This window comes from Dermochelys coriacea, chromosome 15, assembly GCF_009764565.3.
Source record: "Dermochelys coriacea isolate rDerCor1 chromosome 15, rDerCor1.pri.v4, whole genome shotgun sequence".
Taxonomy (NCBI): domain Eukaryota; kingdom Metazoa; phylum Chordata; order Testudines; family Dermochelyidae; genus Dermochelys; species Dermochelys coriacea.
The window spans coordinates 3294698-3312739 of NC_050082.1; positions in this window are offsets into that span (position 1 = coordinate 3294698).

The following is an 18042-nucleotide window of genomic DNA, read 5'->3' on the forward strand; positions in this document are numbered from 1 at the left end:
CTCCTGGGAAAAAGTAACAGATAATGGTTGTGGGTAGTGTGGGAGGCAGGAGGCCAGGGTAACAATCCTGTGTCCAGATCTCAATAGTGCGGCCACAGAGGCCTCTGCTTAACTCCCGGAGCATCAAGAAATTAAACACAATTCCCCAACCTAGATGGGAGGGCTTGCTTTCTCCTGTTCCTTTTTTTAATCCCCATCTTTCTCTCTCCCTTTTCTGTTCCTGAGCTGGTCTGTTTCCTCCTTGTGATTCCATTTCCTCCTGCTGCTGGCCTTTCTCTCAGCCTCTGCAAGGCAGCATCTCTTCTTATCCTTTTTCTTGCCCGTTTTCCCCTCCCTGCTTTCTGGTCCATCCTGCTGCTTCTCTTCTCCACAGCCATCCCTTCCCCATAGCTCGCCTGCTGGACTCTGGCCCCCCAGGCTCCTCCACCCTCTGCTGCTTTGCGCCTTTCCTCACTTGCCTTTCTCAAGTCTCCTTTCTCTGCAGTGGTTAAACCAGATGGAAACAAAAGTCGTTATTTACTTGTTCCCATAATATAAGAACTAGAGGCCACCAAATGAAATTAATGGGTAGCATGTTTAAAACAAACAAAAGGAAGTTTTTCTTCACTCAGCGCACAGTCAACCTGTGGAACTCCTTGCCTGAGGAGGTTGTGAAGGCTAGGACTATAACAGGGAATTAGTTAGGGAAGTGGATTGGACTGAAGAACTTATGGATCTAAAGGTAGAGGAGGCCTGGGATTACTTTAAAATCAAAGCTGCAGAAGCTATCGGAAGCCTGTATCCCAAGAAAGGGGAAAAAATTCATAGGAAGGAGTTGTAGACCAAGCTGGATGAGCAAGCATCTTAGAGAGGTGATTAAGAAGCAGCAGAAAGCATACAGGGAGTGGAAGATGGGAGGGGTCAGCAAGGAAAGCTACCTAATTGAGGTCAGAACATGTAGGGATAAAATGAGACAGGCTAAAAGTTGAGTAGAGTTGGACCTTGCAAAGGGAATTAAAACCAATAGTAAAAGGTTCTATAGCCATATAAATAAGAAGAAAACTAAGAAAGAAGAAGTGGGGCCGCTTAACACTGAGGATGGAGTGGAGGTTAAAGATAATCTAGGCATGGCCCAATATCTAAACAAATACTTTGCCTCAGTCTTTAATAAGGCTAAAGAGGATCTTAGGGATAATGGTAGCATGACAAATGGGAATGAGGATATGGAGGTAGATATTACCATATCTGAGGTAGAAGCGAAACTGAAACAGCTTAATGGGACTAAATCGGGGGGCCCAGATAATCTTCATCCAAGAATATTAAAGGAATTGGCACCTGAAATTGCAAGCCCATTAGCAAGAATTTTTAATGAATCTGTAAACTCAGGAGTTGTACCGAATGATTGGAGAATTGCTAATGTAGTTCCTATTTTTAAGAAAGGAAAAAAAAGTGATCCGGGTAACTATAGGCCAGTTAGTTTGACATCTGTAGTATGCAAGGTCCTGGAAAAAATTTTGAAGGAGAAATTAGTTAAGGACATTGAAGTCAATGGTAAATGGGACAAAATACAACATGGTTTTACAAAAGATAGATCATGCCAAACCAACCTAATCTCCTTTTTTGAAAAAGGAACAGATTTTTTAGATAAAGGAAATGCAGTGGATCTAATTTACCTAGATTTCAGTAAGGCATTTGATACCGTGCCACATGGGGAATTATTAGTTAAATTGGAGAAGATGGGGATCAATATGAACATCAAAAGGTGGATAAGGAATTGGTTAAAGGGGAGACTGCAACGGGTCCTACTGAAAGGCGAACCGTCAGGTTGGAGGGAGGTTACCAGTGGAGTTCCTCAGGGATCGGTTTTGGAACCAATCTTATTTAATCTTTTTATTACTGACCTTGGCACAAAAAGTGGGAGTGTGCTAATAAAGTTTGCAGATGATACAAAGCTGGGAGGTATTGCCAATTCAGAGAAGGATCGGGATATTATACAGGAGGATCTGGATGACCTTGTAAACTGGAGTAATAGTAATAGGATGAAATTTAATAGTGAGAAGTGTAAGGTTATGCATTTAAGGATTAATAACAAGAGTTGGGGACGCATCAATTAGAAGTAACGGAAGAGGAGAAGGACCTTGGAGTATTGGTTGATCATAGGATGACTATGAGCTGCCAATGTGATATGGCTGTGAAAAAAGCTAATGCGGTTTTGGGATGCATCAGGAGAGGCATTTCTAGTAGGGATAAGGAGGTTTTAGTACCATTATACAAGGCACTGGTGAGACCTCACCTAGAATACTGTGTGCAGTTCTGGTCTCCCATGTTTAAAAAGGATGAATTCAAACTGGAGCAGGTACAGAGAAGGGCTACTAGGATGATCCGAGGAATGGAAAACTTGTCTTATGAAAGGAGACTTAAGGAGCTTGGCTTGTTTAGCCTAACTAAAAGAAGGTTGAGGGGAGATATGATTGCTCTCTATAAATATATCAGAGGGATAAATACAGGAGAGGGAGAGGAATTATTTAAGCTCAGCACCAAGGTGGACACAAAAACAAATGGGTATAAACTGGCCACCAGGAAGTTTAGACTTGAAATCAGACGAAGGTTTTTAACCATCAGAGGAGTGAAGTTTTGGAATAGCCTTCCAAGGGAAGCAGTGGGGGCAAAAGATCTATCTGGTTTTAAGATTCTACTTGATAAGTTTATGGAGGAGATGGTATGATGGGATAATGGGATTTTGGTAAGTAATTGATCTTTAAATATTCAGGGTAAATAGGCCAAATCCCCTGAGATGGGATATTAGATGGATGGGATCTGAGTTACCCAGGAAAGAATTTTCTGTAGCATCTGGCTGGTGAATCTTGCCCATATGCTCAGGGTTTAGCTGATCGCCATATTTGGGGTCGGGAAGGAATTTTCCTCCAGGGCAGATTGGAGAGGCCCTGGAGGTTTTTCGCCTTCCTCTGTAGCATGGGGCATGGTTGACTTGAGGGAGGCTTCTCTGCTCCTTGAAGTCTTTAAACCATGATTTAAGGACTTCAATAGCTCAGACATGGGTGAGGTTTTTCATAGGAGTGGGTGGGTGAGATTCTGTGGCCTGCACTGTGCAGGAGGTCGGACTAAATGATCAGAATGGTCCCTTCTGACCTTAGTATCTATGAATCTATGAAACAGGGTTTAAAAGAGAACTAGATAAATTCATGGAGTCCTTAAGTCCATTAAGGCTATTAGCCAAGATGGGTAAGGAATGGTGTCCCTAGCCTCTGTCTATCAGAGGGTGGAGATGGATGGCAGGAGAGAGATCACTAGATCATTACCTGTTAGGTTCACTCCCTCTGGAACACCTGGCATTGGCCACTGTCGGTCGACAGGATACTGTGCTGGATGGACCTTTGGTCTGACCCAGTGTGGCCATTCTTATGTTAACCCACTGCCCCAGGTGGAGAGGAAGCAATCTCTATGCTCACTGCACCAACTGAGGGGAGGGGGGCACTGTCCACATATTCATTGCACCTAGGGTGATCAGATGTCCTGAATTTATAGGGACAGTCCCCATATTTGGGGCTTTGTCTTAGGCACTTATTACTCCCTGCCCCTGTCCTGATTGTTCATACGTGCTGTATGGTCACCCTAACTGTACAGGCCAAGGGGAGTGCTTTATGATCACTGCTATCTACGTGCACTGTAATGGCCAGAGAGCATAGAGCAGAGGTGGGCAAACTACAGCCTGCGGGCCACATCCAGCCCACGGAACCGTCCTGCCCGGCCCCTGAGATCCTGGCCAGGGAGGCTTGCCCCCGGCCCCTCCCCGACTGTCTCCCTTCCCCCACAGCCATGCTGGCAGCAGCTTGTGCCCGCCCACCTCCCAGGCTTTCCAATAAGCCTGTCCTGCCACTCTGAGCGACATGGTAAGGGGGAGGGGGGGTTGGATAAGGGGCAGGAGGTCCTGGGGGACAGTCAGGGGACAGGGGGCGGTTGGATGGGGCGGAGGTTCGGGGCGGGTCAGTCAGGAGACAGGGAGCAGGGGGAGTTGGATAGGGAGTGGGGTCCTGGGGGGGCAGTTAGGGACGGGGTCCTGGGAGGGGACAGTCAGGGAGAGTGTAGGGGGGTTGGATGGGTCAGGGGGGTGGGTGTGTGGATAAGGGTCAGGGCAGTCAGGGGATAGGGAGGGTTAGATAGGGGGTGGGGATCCTGGGAGGCAGGGGTGCCTCTACCAATTTTGCCACCCCAAGCAGTCGCCGCCGAATTGCCACCGCACCCGGAAGAGCAGCAGGGCTGCCGCCCAAAAGCTGCCATGGTGGGAAGAGTGGCGGGGCTGCTGCCAAATTGCCGCCACGGGACACAGACTGCTGCCCCATTCTGAATGCCGCCCCAAGCACCTGCTTGCAAAGCTGGTGCCTGGAGCTGGCCCTGCCAGAGGGGGCGGTTAGGGGTGGGGGGTCCCGGGAGGGGGCAATCGGGGGAAAGGAGCGGGGGGGTTGGAGGGGTCGGTGGTTTGGAGGGGGGCAGTCAGGGGGCGGGAAGTGGGAGGGGGCAGATAGGGGGCAGGGGGCCAGGCTGTTTGCGGAGACACAGCCTTCCCTACCCAGCCCTCCATACCGTTTCACAATCCCGATGTGGCCCTCGGGCCAAAAAGTTTGCCCACCCCTGGCATAGAGACTGTTCCTCCCCTAAGCTTTGCCCCCTTGTGGACAAAATCTACATTCCCAACTTCACAAACAAGCCCGCTGTAGCCAGTGGCGGGTTAATGATTTTGCTGCCCCCCCCCGCCACCCCAGCTCACCTCCACTCCGACTCCACCTCCTCCCCGAGCGCGCCGCCAGGTCCTGCTTCTCCCCGCTCCCTGCCAGCGCTTGTGCGCGAAACAGCTTCCCGAAGGAAGGGGGTGGGGGGGAAATGTGGTGCGCTCAGGAGAGGAGGCGGGGCTGGGGCAGGGAGGGGGCGGGGAAGGGGTGGAGTTGGGGAGGGGGCGAGGGCAGAGGGCACAAACTGGCACCGGGGGAAGCAGCCTCTGGCTGCTATTATAAATTTGCCGCCCCTGCAAATTTGCGACCCTAGGCCTACGCCTTGTCGGCCTAGGTGTTAATACGCCGCTGGCTGCAGCAGGACGGCAGCTGGCAGGGGCTCCGGATTAGCCGGGGCCCTCCCGAGAAAGTCAGGTCTTGCAGACGGAGCCATTGCTGGCACAGACGGAGGAGCCTAGGGGAGTGTGATGCTCTTCGAAAAGCTCTGCTCTGGGAATTACTTTGGGGCAGTTCTCTGGCTATCTGGGGGTCAGACTTCGATGATCACAATGGTCCCTTCTGGCCTTGGACTCTATGAACCTATACCCTGCCTTATACATTCCTTTTTAGTTTCTTTGGGGGTTGCGTGTAACTGCAGCGTGTGGTGGCTGCTGTGCTGATTGAACTCTTTAGCCCCCCTGGAATTAGAGCCCCGCTCACTCTCTCTGCAGGTCCCGGCCTCATCAGGAACAAAGCAGCCACAGGGACGCTTCTTTCCCTAAACTCCATTTGTCTGCATTCCATTTTACTGGCCCTCCGCCCCAGAGATCAGAGGGGGAAGAGCAGGGGCAGGAGCCAACCTTCCGTGGGAAAACAAAATGGAGGAGCTCTGCTCTGCGTAGCCGGCACAATGCTGCATGTTAACTCTCTGCCCCTGGAGCAGGGCCTCTTCGGCAAAGCTCTCAGCACATAGCAGATATTTCCTCCGTTTACACAGCCCGGATGTAGAGGCCCCTCCACTCCCCCGAACCAAATCTGTACAATTGCCAGGCAAGCCGTTTGCAGCCCCTCCAGAGGCTAAGGCTGGAAAGAGGAGAAAAACCCACAGCCTCCTTACCTGCAGCCTGTCTCTGTTTCACTGATGGCCAGCCCCAGCGCAAAGGTTAACGCCACAGAAAGCAGGCTATAACCCTTTCGTGCCCAAATAACCCTTTCATGCCCAAATCAAAGTTTGCCCCAGTACAGGTGGTGCATACGTGTGTGCGTGCGTGTCTCAGGATCTCTGTCACAGGCCAGACACTGCCGCTCTGCACAAAAAGCGAACTGTGGTGAGCAGACATTTTAAAATGCCACCGGTGGAAGGCAGGTTTCGAAAGGGGAGGAAAATTCCAAAGAAGTCCCATAGTTCCTTGGAGCTAATTTCTGCGCATTATTGCTGGGGCTCGGGAATTGTAACTTTCCTCTATCATTACATTTTAAAGAATGTTTAAAACTTTTCATTTTATAGTCCATCATCCGGGCTGCCCCTAGAAAGGGACATTGTGTGCAGGTGACCTCTCAAGGGCTCCCAGTCCTGAGATTCTCTGATTCTACAAAATCTGCCGTCAGTGTTTCCAAGTTCATCCCAAGAGTGGCCACCTATAGTTAGGGCCCTATCAAATTCACGGTCCATTTTGGTCAATTTCTTGGTCATAGGAATTTAAAAATAGTAAATTTCATGATTTCAGCTATTTAAATCTGAAATTTCATGGTGTTGTAATTTTAGGGGGCCTGGCCCATAAAGGAGTTGTGTGTGTGGGGGGGAGGGTCACAAGATTATTGGGGGGGGTTGCAGTACTTCATCCCTTACTTCTGCTCTGCTGCTGGCAGGGCGCTGCCTTCAGAGGTGGGTACGTGGCCAACAGCCGCCGCTCTCTAGATGCCCAGATCTGAAGGCAGCGCAGAAGTAAGAGTGGCAATACTGTGACCCCCCCTAAAATAACCTTGTGTCCCCCATGCAACTCCCTTTTGGGTCAGAATCCCCAATTTGAAAAACACTGGTTTCCCCTGTGAAATCTGTGTAGTTTAGGGTAAAAGCCCACAAAAGACCAGATTTCACAGGGGAAGACCAGATTTCACAGTCCATGAAACGTTTTTCATAGCCATGAATTTGGTAGAGCCCTAACTATAAGTCTCAGCCCTACGCTCAATGCTGCACAGTTGAGGCCAGTGTAACTCAGCAGCAACTGGCACTGAAGTCAATTGTGTTACATTGACAGAAAACAGATGGCCTGATATTAGGGGCAACTATAACCACCCCACCCCCCAAAAAAGTGTCCTGATTTTTCACACTTGGTGGCTGGTCACCAGCACAAATCAGAGTGGACTCAGGCCCTTTCTCTGGGGTCCCTGAGGGTCCCATCTAACTCTAAGATTCTGACAGCCCCTCTGAGGGAATTGCTTCTGACATTGAAGAGTTAACATGTTATAATCCGATTGCACTATCTCACAAACCTATCTAGTGGTGGCGACTACAGATCAGATGTGTGGGCAGGGGACACTTTACACTGACGTAGCAGTGTTATTTATTTATTTATTCCACCTTAACTATGCAACCCACAGCCAGGGCTTCTCTAATGTTCTTCTCTAATTCTCTAATGAAAATGTTTAGGTGTCCTCTGCCTCTCATGTTGCTCAGTATTGTCTCACTGATTCCTTGTGTCCCACACTTGTCATGTTGTATATCCTGGAAGCTGTGTGGAGCAGGGATTGTCAGTTTGTACAGTGCCTGGCATAGTGGGGTCCATGACGAGGGCTCTGGGCACTACCACAATACAAATAAATAATAATGTTTTGATTGATCATTAGACACAAACAGGTGCTTGCCTGGAAATTCCAGCTGCCTCTGATGTGTTAACAAAACCACCTGATCAAACCCAATAGCCTCCTGTAAAACACCCAACCCCCAGCATCCCTGCTTAGCTAAAAAGCACCCCACTATCGGGTCCCCAGTTCAGCATTGCCTGCAACTTGCAGTTATTTGCAGTGAGAGCTCCAGGAGGAAAAATTCTCACTGACTCATTTATTGCTGTAGAAATACACTCCTCCATAAAACTCTCTTAGCATTTGGGGTGCTCCAGATTATGACTGACTTGAGACCAGTTTAAGGGAACCAGACACCCCAGTTTGTGGGGCTGTCCTCTTTCAGCCAGTGCTTACATGGAGACGTGCTCTGGAGCCCATTCTGTAACTGTAACCTAATCAGCCAACTCCACCCATCCCCCAGGACGGTCTCTGTGCTGAGCCCCAGTGCAAACTGGTGCCAGGGCTGCTCCAGGAACTGGAATTTGGAATCCACTGCATGCTAACGACTGCACGGGGGAGTCCTGTGCTCAGCATGAACGACCAGATCTTGCACCATTGCAATTAATGGAGTGTGTTATTGACATTACCAGGAGCCGCATCCATGCCTGAGGTGGGCAGTGGCAGGTTTGTATAATTTTTGGTGATGCCCAGAATGGGTCCCAGTCCCCTCCAATCCCCCCAGACACACCTGCCTTGTAAGCTGATATATAGTTTTTAAAATAATGTAAAAATGGACTGGAAACAATAAGCATTTAACAGTTTCCCTATATTTTGCACAATGTGGGGGAATGGGGGCTCTGGCTGGGGGTACAGGCTCCGGAGTGGGGCTGGGGATGAGGGGTTTAGGAAGGGAAGGGAGGCAGTGGGTTGGGGTGGGGGATAGGGGCTCTGGCTGGGGATGGGATGAGGGGTTTGAGGTGTGGGAGGGGCTAGGGCAGAGGGTTGAGGGTGAGGGCTGTGGGGTGCGCCAGGGATGAGGGGTTCACGGTGCAGGAGGGGGCTCAGGGCTGAAGCAGAGCGTTGGGGTGCAGGGGGTGAGGGATCTGGTTGGGGGGCAGGCTCTGGGGTGAGGTGGGGCTAGGGATGAGGAGTTTGGGGTGCAGGCATGCTGTCCCGGGGCTGAGGCCAGAGAGGAGGACTCCACAGTCCCCCCAGCCCTCTCTCTCCCCCGGCCGCAGCGAGCTCCAGTGGAGGGGCCCCCTCTCTCCCCAAGCAGCACACTCAACCGCCACCATCACCGCTCATGCTCCTAAGGGCCGGGGCCGGGCCCCTCTCAGGTCCAGGAAGCCCCCTCGCCTCCACTGTGGTGGGTGCCAGGCGGGAGGGGGCTGCCATCACATGTGGCCTCCTCCCTGGCTGCAGCCTCATGGGTGATGGGGCTGCCCCTTGCCCAGCGTGGGGCAGGAGAGGTGGCTGGGGGCAGGCGAGGGATGGGGCGCTGATCACACGGTCAGACACTCACCCAAGCCCCAGCAGCTGCTCAGGTGAGGTCCAGACTCCGACTCCCAGAAGCCTCTCGGCGTCGCCTCCTGGTGGCTGCCAGGGGAGGGGAGGGGGGCTGACCAATCCCGTGTGCGCCTCCTCCCCGCCGCAGGTGCAGCCGCCGTCTCAGCCTGCCGCCAGCACCGCTCTTGTGTTGTAGGCGGCCAGCGGTGGCGCGGGAGCGGCAGGGACGCTCCAGGGCCAGGGGGAGGCGCACTGGGGCAGCAGGAGGCATGCGGGAGAGGCTGGCAGGGCCGGGGGAGAGACCCGGCTCCGAACATTGGTGGAGCTGGGCCCCCAGGCCCTGAATATTCCTGGAGCCTGGGTACCATGGGCCCATCCAACTCGCCGCCCCTGGGCAGCGGCAGGAGTGGGAGGCTGGGAGTGGGAATACAGAGGCCATTGGTGGAATGGGCAGCCACCCTGATGATGTGACTCTGTTGGGGCAGGTTTGGGTCTCTGGGTTTGGGTCCCACTATACAATGACTTGGGGTTTTAAATAATTACCAAAAAAGAAATGTCTGGCAAGATCTCCATGAAATAAAAAAACTGAGCAAGCCACTATGCCCAGAGATACTCAGTAGCGCACCCCTTATTGGAACCTGGCCTCAGTCCTGGGCTAGCCTGGTCAAAGGGTGCTTGCTGCAAAGCTCCGAGCTGAATTGCACCTTTCTTAGAGTCTGAGGCTGTTCCCATCTGGGGGGTTGGTTGAAGAATCTCTCTAGGGCCCCACTATGGCCAAACATTTCAGCATGTGCTTACTTTTCAGCACAAGAACAGGCCAATTGACTGCAGTATTGCCAGTCCCAAATGCTCAAAAATCATGAGATTGGCTTTAAAATCTTGAGATTATGTAAAATACTAGATTTGGGGTTCTTTTTATTTGTCTTCTGCCTTTTTGGGCCTTCAGGGTGCACTGGGGTCACATTTGGAAGCTTTCTCCACAGTCACAAGGGATAGAAACTTAGTTTTTATTTAAGAATGAAGGCTGAAATCATCACATCTCCACCTGACTCCAGGAGCTGGGGCTTTAAGGAACGCATCTGATGAAGTGAGCTGTAGCTCATGAAAGCTTATGCTCAAATAAATTTGTTAGTTTCTAAGGTGCCACAAGTCCTCCTGTTCTTTTTGCGAATAATTATCCTGAGACTCATGACAAAAAGCTATTTCCAACATGCTTCAAATTAATAATATTTCACTTTTACAGAGCGAGCACTTTTCACTAAGCAGATGCTGAAGTGCTTTGCTGGGTCGGGAGGTGTCTCATTTTGGAACGTTTTAACTGGCACCGTTTGTTCTGGGAATGAAGGGGTTACACTCTGTTCTCCCCAGGAGACATTTTGTTGGGTTTTTGCCTCTGAATTGCTGTCAGTTTAACAGAGGTTTCCTGGGTTTGTTTTTCCTTTTGTGCTTTCAGATCCAGCTGCTCTCTGGGGCTGGAACCATCTGCTTTGTTTGAAAGGGATACGCTACAGCTGATTTGCTTGAACAAACACTTAAAATGCCAAATATGGCTGTGACCTTGCAACTGGACCTGCATGGGTGAACTCCAGTGGGGCTCTGCAGGAGCACAGGGGTCCAGCTGCATGACTGGGGTCTCTGTTGAGTTAGGTTTTGCTGCTAGCTGAGACATATGCATTTAAGATAATGTATATTCTGCCCTCACCTGGGGCTGAATGGAACTTGTCTGTTGATGCTTATAGAATTCACATAATATTATAGTGAATGAAAAGTACAATGATAAAAAAATTGATTTGGGGCAGTGACATTTTCAGCTTGTCAATGAAACTTTCATCAAAGCCTGAGCATTTTGGGGGGCATCAACGTGAGCTGGGTTTAAAAGATTGAATGCTGGGTTAGCATGGTTAGGAAATCAGCAGATTTTCCAGAGGCATTGGAAACTTACTGCCAGATACACTAGATATCATTTGCAAAGGTCAGAGCCTCAGCTGGTGTAAATCGGCATAGGGTCACTGACGTGAATGGAGCTACCCTGACTTACATCAGCTAAGGAGGTGGCCCTGTATGGTGGATTTTTTTACTCCTCTGAAATTTTCTTTCCCTTTGCTTTGTGGAAAGATTGCAAATAAATGTACAAGTCTCTCATTACAACAGTGAGCTGCCAGTCGCTCCGGATGACAGCGTGCAGTGAAAATTAAGTGTTGCTCCCACGTAGCATCTCTGTAAATATTTCTAATCTTGACCCAAACCCCCCAACTACCCTGGAGTTATTTTCTCTTGTTGGTGTTTGTACAGATCTGGGTTGGATAATCTCCCCGCTTATGCTGAGTGCCACTTTTTTCTCCCGGACAGCGGGAGTTGCAGTCACTCCCTGGTCCCTTTGTGCCTGTCTCCATCCCAGGAAAAGCAGCTCCCTGGAGGAGGGGGAACGTGCAGCCTGGATTCATCCCCACTGCCGAGCTGCAGCTGAGAAACCAAACCTTCCTCTGCCTCGCTCGGGAGAAATTCCACAGGGGAATGGCTGGACTGGGCCCTGCTCAGGTAGGCCTCTGTCACTGCACTTCATGGACACTGCTGTATCTTTGACAGGCTCAGCTTTTCCAGGGGTGCTGACTAAGCATATCAACCAATGCACCACGTCCCTACTGTCTTGTGCTTAGTGGCTAGAGCACTGGCTAGAGACTCAGGCATCCTGGATTCTGTTCCCAGCTAGGCCACTAGCCAGCTGGGTGACCTTGGGCAAATCATTTCCCCACCCTGTGACTCAGTTTCCCCATGTGTATTATTGTTTATTATTTGTAGTATTATAGCACCTGAGGCCCCAGTCATGCCCCAGGTCTCCATGGTGATAGGTGTTGTACAAACACAGAACAAAAAGAACCCCAGGGAGGTTACAAACTAGGTGTAATGACACTGACCTTTGTAAAGCACTTTGAGAGCGGCTGATGAAAAGTGCTAGATAAGAGCGAGGGATTCTGATTATTATTTTGTTCCCCTTGTAGAGACTCCATCACCTCTCTCCTTCTCCATTCACCCATCAGCCCACTCTCTCGTTCTCGGGGAATAACAAGAGCTGCCAGGTGCTCGTATGAAAATGTGACTCTTCCTATTTTGCCCATATTTGAGCTTGGGTTGATTTTGTTGATTTTGTGTTTTAATTCCCTCATTGTCTGGGCCTAGTGCCATAGCTCAGGTCTCCTGTACAAACTCTCTGAAGACTGGGGGAGAGCACTGGTGTCAGTACTGTGGGAAATCCCCACTGCTCAGAGGCCAGGCTGCTACTCATCACCCCATGGGGGTCACAAAGATGACTAATGGAGCCCTGCAGTCACAGGTGTGAGCTGAGGGGTGGGGGTCACGCCACCAGTGTGAGTTACTGTTTGTGGGCAGCCCATAGGTGAGAACCGGTTGTCCAAATGATTCCTTTTAAAAATAACGAATAGACTCGCAGGGAATCGCGGCAGGTTGCGGGACAACTTAGCCGAAAGGGCTAAATTGACAACAAATAATGTTCTCAGCAAATAATTCCACCAGGAGTCTACAGGCAGGGAAGAGAACCCCATCCTGTGACATATGGGGCAGAGCTCACACTAATAATGACAGGCCACGTTCTCTGCTGGCATTAACTCCATTGACTTCGGCCGGTGCCCTAGAGCTACAACTGTGCCTCCAAAGGGGGCGTTATTTAAGACATGGTGTGAAACTCACTTCAGTGCTTAGAAGTGAAAAGAACCTGTTGTGACTGATATTGCCGCGCTTGGAGGAGAATCCCTATAATCAGCCTTGCAAACTACACTGCCTGGACGAGGAGCCTTTGACAGCTGAGATGGAGATATGAGGTTTGCACAATAGGAAAAAACCCAGCACTGCAAAGCTCAATTTGCCTTTCATTGGATTAAGGCCTGTCACCTGCTAGTCTATACAGAGTGTTCCGGGCTGCGATATGCAAAATAACGGTGAGTGCACAGCCTGCAGCCGTATGGATGCCCCAGTCCAGCAAAGCACTTAAGCACGTGCTTAACTTTAAGCACGAGTCATTTTGATGGGACTGCGTCAATGTGTAAAAGTTAGGCGTGTCCTTAAGTGCTGCACTGGATTGGTGTCTAAGACGGAGAGTTTGCTGATTAGTAGAGCCCTGCAAATTGTAGTAAGAGGAGGCCCTGAAACGTAAATTCTTATATCAGAGGCCCAGTCTGAGGCCTGAAGCCTGAACCAAAGTACTTCCAGGCAGTGATAAGTAAAGCTGGGCTGTGAGCCAGAGGCAGGTCCCACTCACAGAAGTTGGCAAGAAAAGGTTGTTAGAAGCACGTGCACACACACATAAGTGCTAATGAGAGGAACTTGCGCCAAGACGGCATCAGAACACTGCACAGACATAACAAGGAACAGGCAGGTGCATCTTAAAGACCGGGTCAAAAGGACAACATGATGGATAGATTCGTTTGAAGTATGATGAGTAATCTGTCCTGCATCGGTATAAATGTAGGTCCGGGAGCGCACATCTTTGTCCAGCCTAGGGGGTAGTGGAGTGTCCCGCCACTGACCGAGCTGTGTCCATTGCCAGGAAGCACACATTTGTAGTATGTCCTGTAGAGTCTATAGGGAACTATCACTGTACTTCGTTTGATAATAAACCTGGCTCGGGTTCCTTCATATCTTACTAGAGTCTGTGGTTTTTGGGGGTTCTCTTGGGGTCTGCTGTGTTAGCGATCTGCGCAGAGCTGGGGCAGCTGGGGCAGCAGAGGGAACACGCATGCAGCCAACTGTTATCGTCGAACAAGAGCAGAGCACTACTGGTAGCTACCGACAACACAAATCCGCGGATATCTGCCTTACAGCCATGGACCATGTTTGCAGATTGGATGGGTTCTACGAATAAGGAGTATTTATTGGGCAGGCGCTGAGAGATTTCACTACTAAAACAGTGAGTTGGTCTTGAAAAATAAGGACAAAAACGGAGGGTGGAAGATATGTTTGACTGGAAACATGCCACAGCACCAGCCCCAGAGTATCTGGGAGAGAATAAGGGTCAATGGGAGTGCTAATAACAGCAACAACTGGGTGGATAATGGCGGAAAATTTTCACAGACACCCTCCCATCTACAGAGAGAGACATTTATCCTGAGAAAAACGTCATTAACATTTGGAATTTTAAAAAAGTGTCAGCCAGTTGTAATAATGAGACTGTATCACACTTGTGCAGTGCTTTTCTGGTCAAAAGTGCCTTGTGTGTATGAAATAATTCACCCCTTTCCCATGGAAGGTTTTTTATTTTCTGTTTGTTTTTATTTGGGAATTTAGAAATGCAGGTCTCCCCTACCCTGCACTCGAGGATGGCTGGAGAGCGAAGGAAATTACAAGAGGCAAGAGAGCAAAGGTGAGCGGTTAAGAGGGGGGAGAGGATTTTTAGTCAGACTGTTTCAAATTGTCAACATCTGTTTAATCCTGACTCTAATGACCATCTGGGAGAAAGGTAGTCTTTGTTCAGTTTTCAACAGCACACCTTTACTGAAGAAGTGGGAGCCACAGTCAACATTTGAGACCTCCAAAAAGGTCTTCTGACAAAATCAGGAGAAAACAGGTTTGTACAGTGCTTTGTAGAATAGGGTCTTGAGCTGAGACTGGGGCTCCTAGATGTTACGCCAAACAATAAGCAACATTATAATCAAAATTATCACAGGGTGGCTGGCCCCTTTAAGTGAAGTGGCATCAGTCCCCCTATACCAGCACAAGGTAACCTCATTAAGAGGGGAGATGACATCTGGGACTAATAAATGAGAGGAAGACTACGGTGATCAGGCAGGAGGTCTCTGGAGGAAGTCCCCAGGAAAAGGGCTAGGAGACCAGCCAAAGGATTAGGTTGCTGACCTTTTCCAGCCAGAGGCTTGGGAACCAGGAAGAAACTTGGGAAGGACTCCAGCCAGGAGGGCTAGGGTGGCTGTTTAATAGAACAGGTGGTCTCCGAAGGAAAGCTGAGGTGTGTCATTTGACTGCATTTCAGGACTTTTATGGACTATAGCCCTATGTGTGAGATAAATGGTCTGTGTCTTGGGCCTTTTGAGGATTGTTTGCACTTTCGGCATAATAAACCAGCCCTGGGTAGGGGTAATGTCAAACCAGGAGATGCTGTGGTGAGTCCTTAAGGGGCCTGAGAGGGAAAACTGAGGTGGCAATCCTTGTGTTACTGCGCCCACCCACAAGGGGGTGCTTGGGGTTGAGGGGGAATAATGACAATCAGCCTGCCACTGAAAAACAAAAAAGAAGTAAAGAAAAAACACCTCAGGTTATTTGCAGGCCTCTTTCTCCATCAGGAAGAAGCAAAGCCCGGTTTTCACTAATCCAGTCTGGGGCAGGGGGAGTGGAGCTGGCATTCTTTCCCAAATGTTCTGGGAACTGTACATGCAAAACCATCAGAAAACATGTGAACAATCCTAAGCTAAAGCAAATGTGTGCTTCAAATTCCTGTAGCACCTAATAAATGAGAAAAAAATAGTCATTACCCAGCGAGAGCAAAGCCTCTTGGTTGTTGTTCTTCTTCATGTCCTTGTACAGCTCTTTCTGCCATTCCACTAGCTCCTCCCACTCTTCCATGGAGAAATAAACGGTGATATAATCATACATGACTGGGGCCTGAAATGACAAATAAACCATGATCAGCAATGTCTGCTTCAGTCTCACACTGAGAGCAGCAGCTCTGGATCCCAGCAGGGCAGCGAGAGCGTTTCCTGCGTATGTAGCCCACACCCCATCCAGCTGGTGCATCCCCCGTGGAAATCCCATCCTGACAGCTCACCCCTGTCACCACAAGGCAAACATAATTTGGGATGTCCCTGGAGATTTCCCACCAAGGTGATATCAATCCCCTCCCCAGCCTTTTTACATGAGCAATGTCTAAGTGGTTTGAAAATTGTCCAAAAGGTGAGGAGCCCCAGCCATTGAGCAGGACCTCACTGTGCAAGGTGCTGTACAAACACAGAGCAAAGAGATCAGTATCTGCCCCAAGGGGCTTACAGTCTAGGTCAGTTCCTATATGTACACCCATTCGTGCCCTGATCCAGGCCTTAATACAAGAGTATATGTTTACTACCACCATGACACAGCTCTGAGAGAGAGCTGCTTTCTATTGCTGTTCAAGCATCATCAGTAGAATTATTAAGTAAGTTCCAAGTGCATTACCAGGGATCATGTATGAGCCATAAAGAGCCCAACCTAATGTTCAGCTCCCAGTAACAGCCCACCTGACGCTCAGCTCCCAGGCAATGTCTGCAGGCAGGAACACAACATCTTTGTTCCACGTAAGCTGGGAGGGCATTATCGGCCAACACAGATGGACACTCCGATGCACCACTGTGGAGAGGAATGGACCTTGAACAGCATTTGTGTGAGAGAGGAAAACTTTGCTTAGAGGCCCCAGAAAGGACCCATTCATTCCCAATCCTGCTTCTCATCAGTAGAACCCTGCCTCTCTCTCTACTCTTGATTCCCCCACCCCCCACCTGCAGCGTCATGGGACCCCTCTCATCTCCCAGAGCCAGCTCCCCATCATCCAGGTGGTCTGATGGTCCCTGTCCTCCAGACCTGCCTCCTGGCTGATGTTGCTTGTTTGCTATGCTCAGGCTGGGCTCCCCTGCCCCTGCTGGTTCCCAGTCTGAAGGCAATATGGGGAGGAAGCAAGACTGGGGAGCGAGGCAGGAGGGGAGCACAGGCCAGGGGAGGAGTGGACCATCCCTGTGAGGGAGAAGGGCTGCGTCATCCCAATTGGTTCCACCTCCAAGTGGCAAGAAACCCTCCCTCTTGCCCATCACAGCGTGTTCCACCAGTGACCTAGGAGTACATTATTCCCAGTGCGACGCTGCTGAGATCAGGGAATTACAACAGGGGTTGGTGTGTCCCTTGGGGATGAGCTGGTGTCTTACAGGTTAATGAAGGCAGGCTCTGGGCTGAGAATATGTTACGCTCCCTGGAGAAGTCTGGCGAAGTTAAACTGCTATTTGTAACTGTGTTGCCAACCCCCAGGTGTCGGAAATCATGAGTCAGAACCCCCAAGATCCTGAGACCAGCTTACAGATCCTGAATTTTTTTAAAAAAAATCAATTTTGGTTCCCTTTTATCATTTAATTAATTAGCATAGTGTCTTGGAGTCCCAGTTATTAACCCATACCCCATTGTGTCAGGTGCTGTACAAATTTATTCATCTTGTTTCTGAATCTTTAGAGGACACTGGGGTCATGTTTTCAGCCTATTCTCTGCAACCACAAAGGCTAGAAACTTAAAATGCTAGCTGAGAGTCTCACATGATGACCTGACTCCAGGAGCTGGGGCTTTGTGGAAAACACGAACTATCTTGGGGCTGACGATCAAATCATGAGCATTGGCAACATTGATTTGAGGCAAGGGGTGGTTTGTACATGTGAAAGACTATTGCTGTATAGCTCCTAATAAATAAGCCAGGCTATTCAGTCTACCCACAAGCAAAAGCCTAAGAAATTCAGCAGAGACAAAACCCTATCTGAGCAGAGCCCGCTCCAGCATTGCCTTCTGTGATTCTCCTCTGCATGAGGCAGATGGAGGGCTTGTTCCTCAGCTGTAGCTCAATAGCCATGGAGGAATCCATGCCTCTTGCTGGGACTGTCACCAGTAAAACAGGTTTCATACTGGTGTATCCATTTCTTCTCTAATGGATAAAGCACTAACTGTCCTAAATCTCACACACCTACAGCCTACCATTTGCACCAAGAGATTTGTCCACAAGGGGGAAGTAAATAACGCCCTCTTGTGCTAATGCCAGCTGAGCTAAAGCAGTGTTAGCGCTGGGGGCAGAGTGGGGGTCATCATGGCTCGCCTTGCCAGCCCTATTCTTGCCTCCCAGTTGACTGGACTTGTTTACAGCAGGTTTAACTAAGAAAGTGGTAAAAATTGAGCCTCAGCTCCACCAAGACCCCCTCTGGTGCTAATGCTGCTTCAGCTGAACCTACGGTAGACCACTTTGTAAATTCCTTAGTGTAGACAGGTTCTAAGTGAATATTTAAACTGGCACAAAACGTATGTC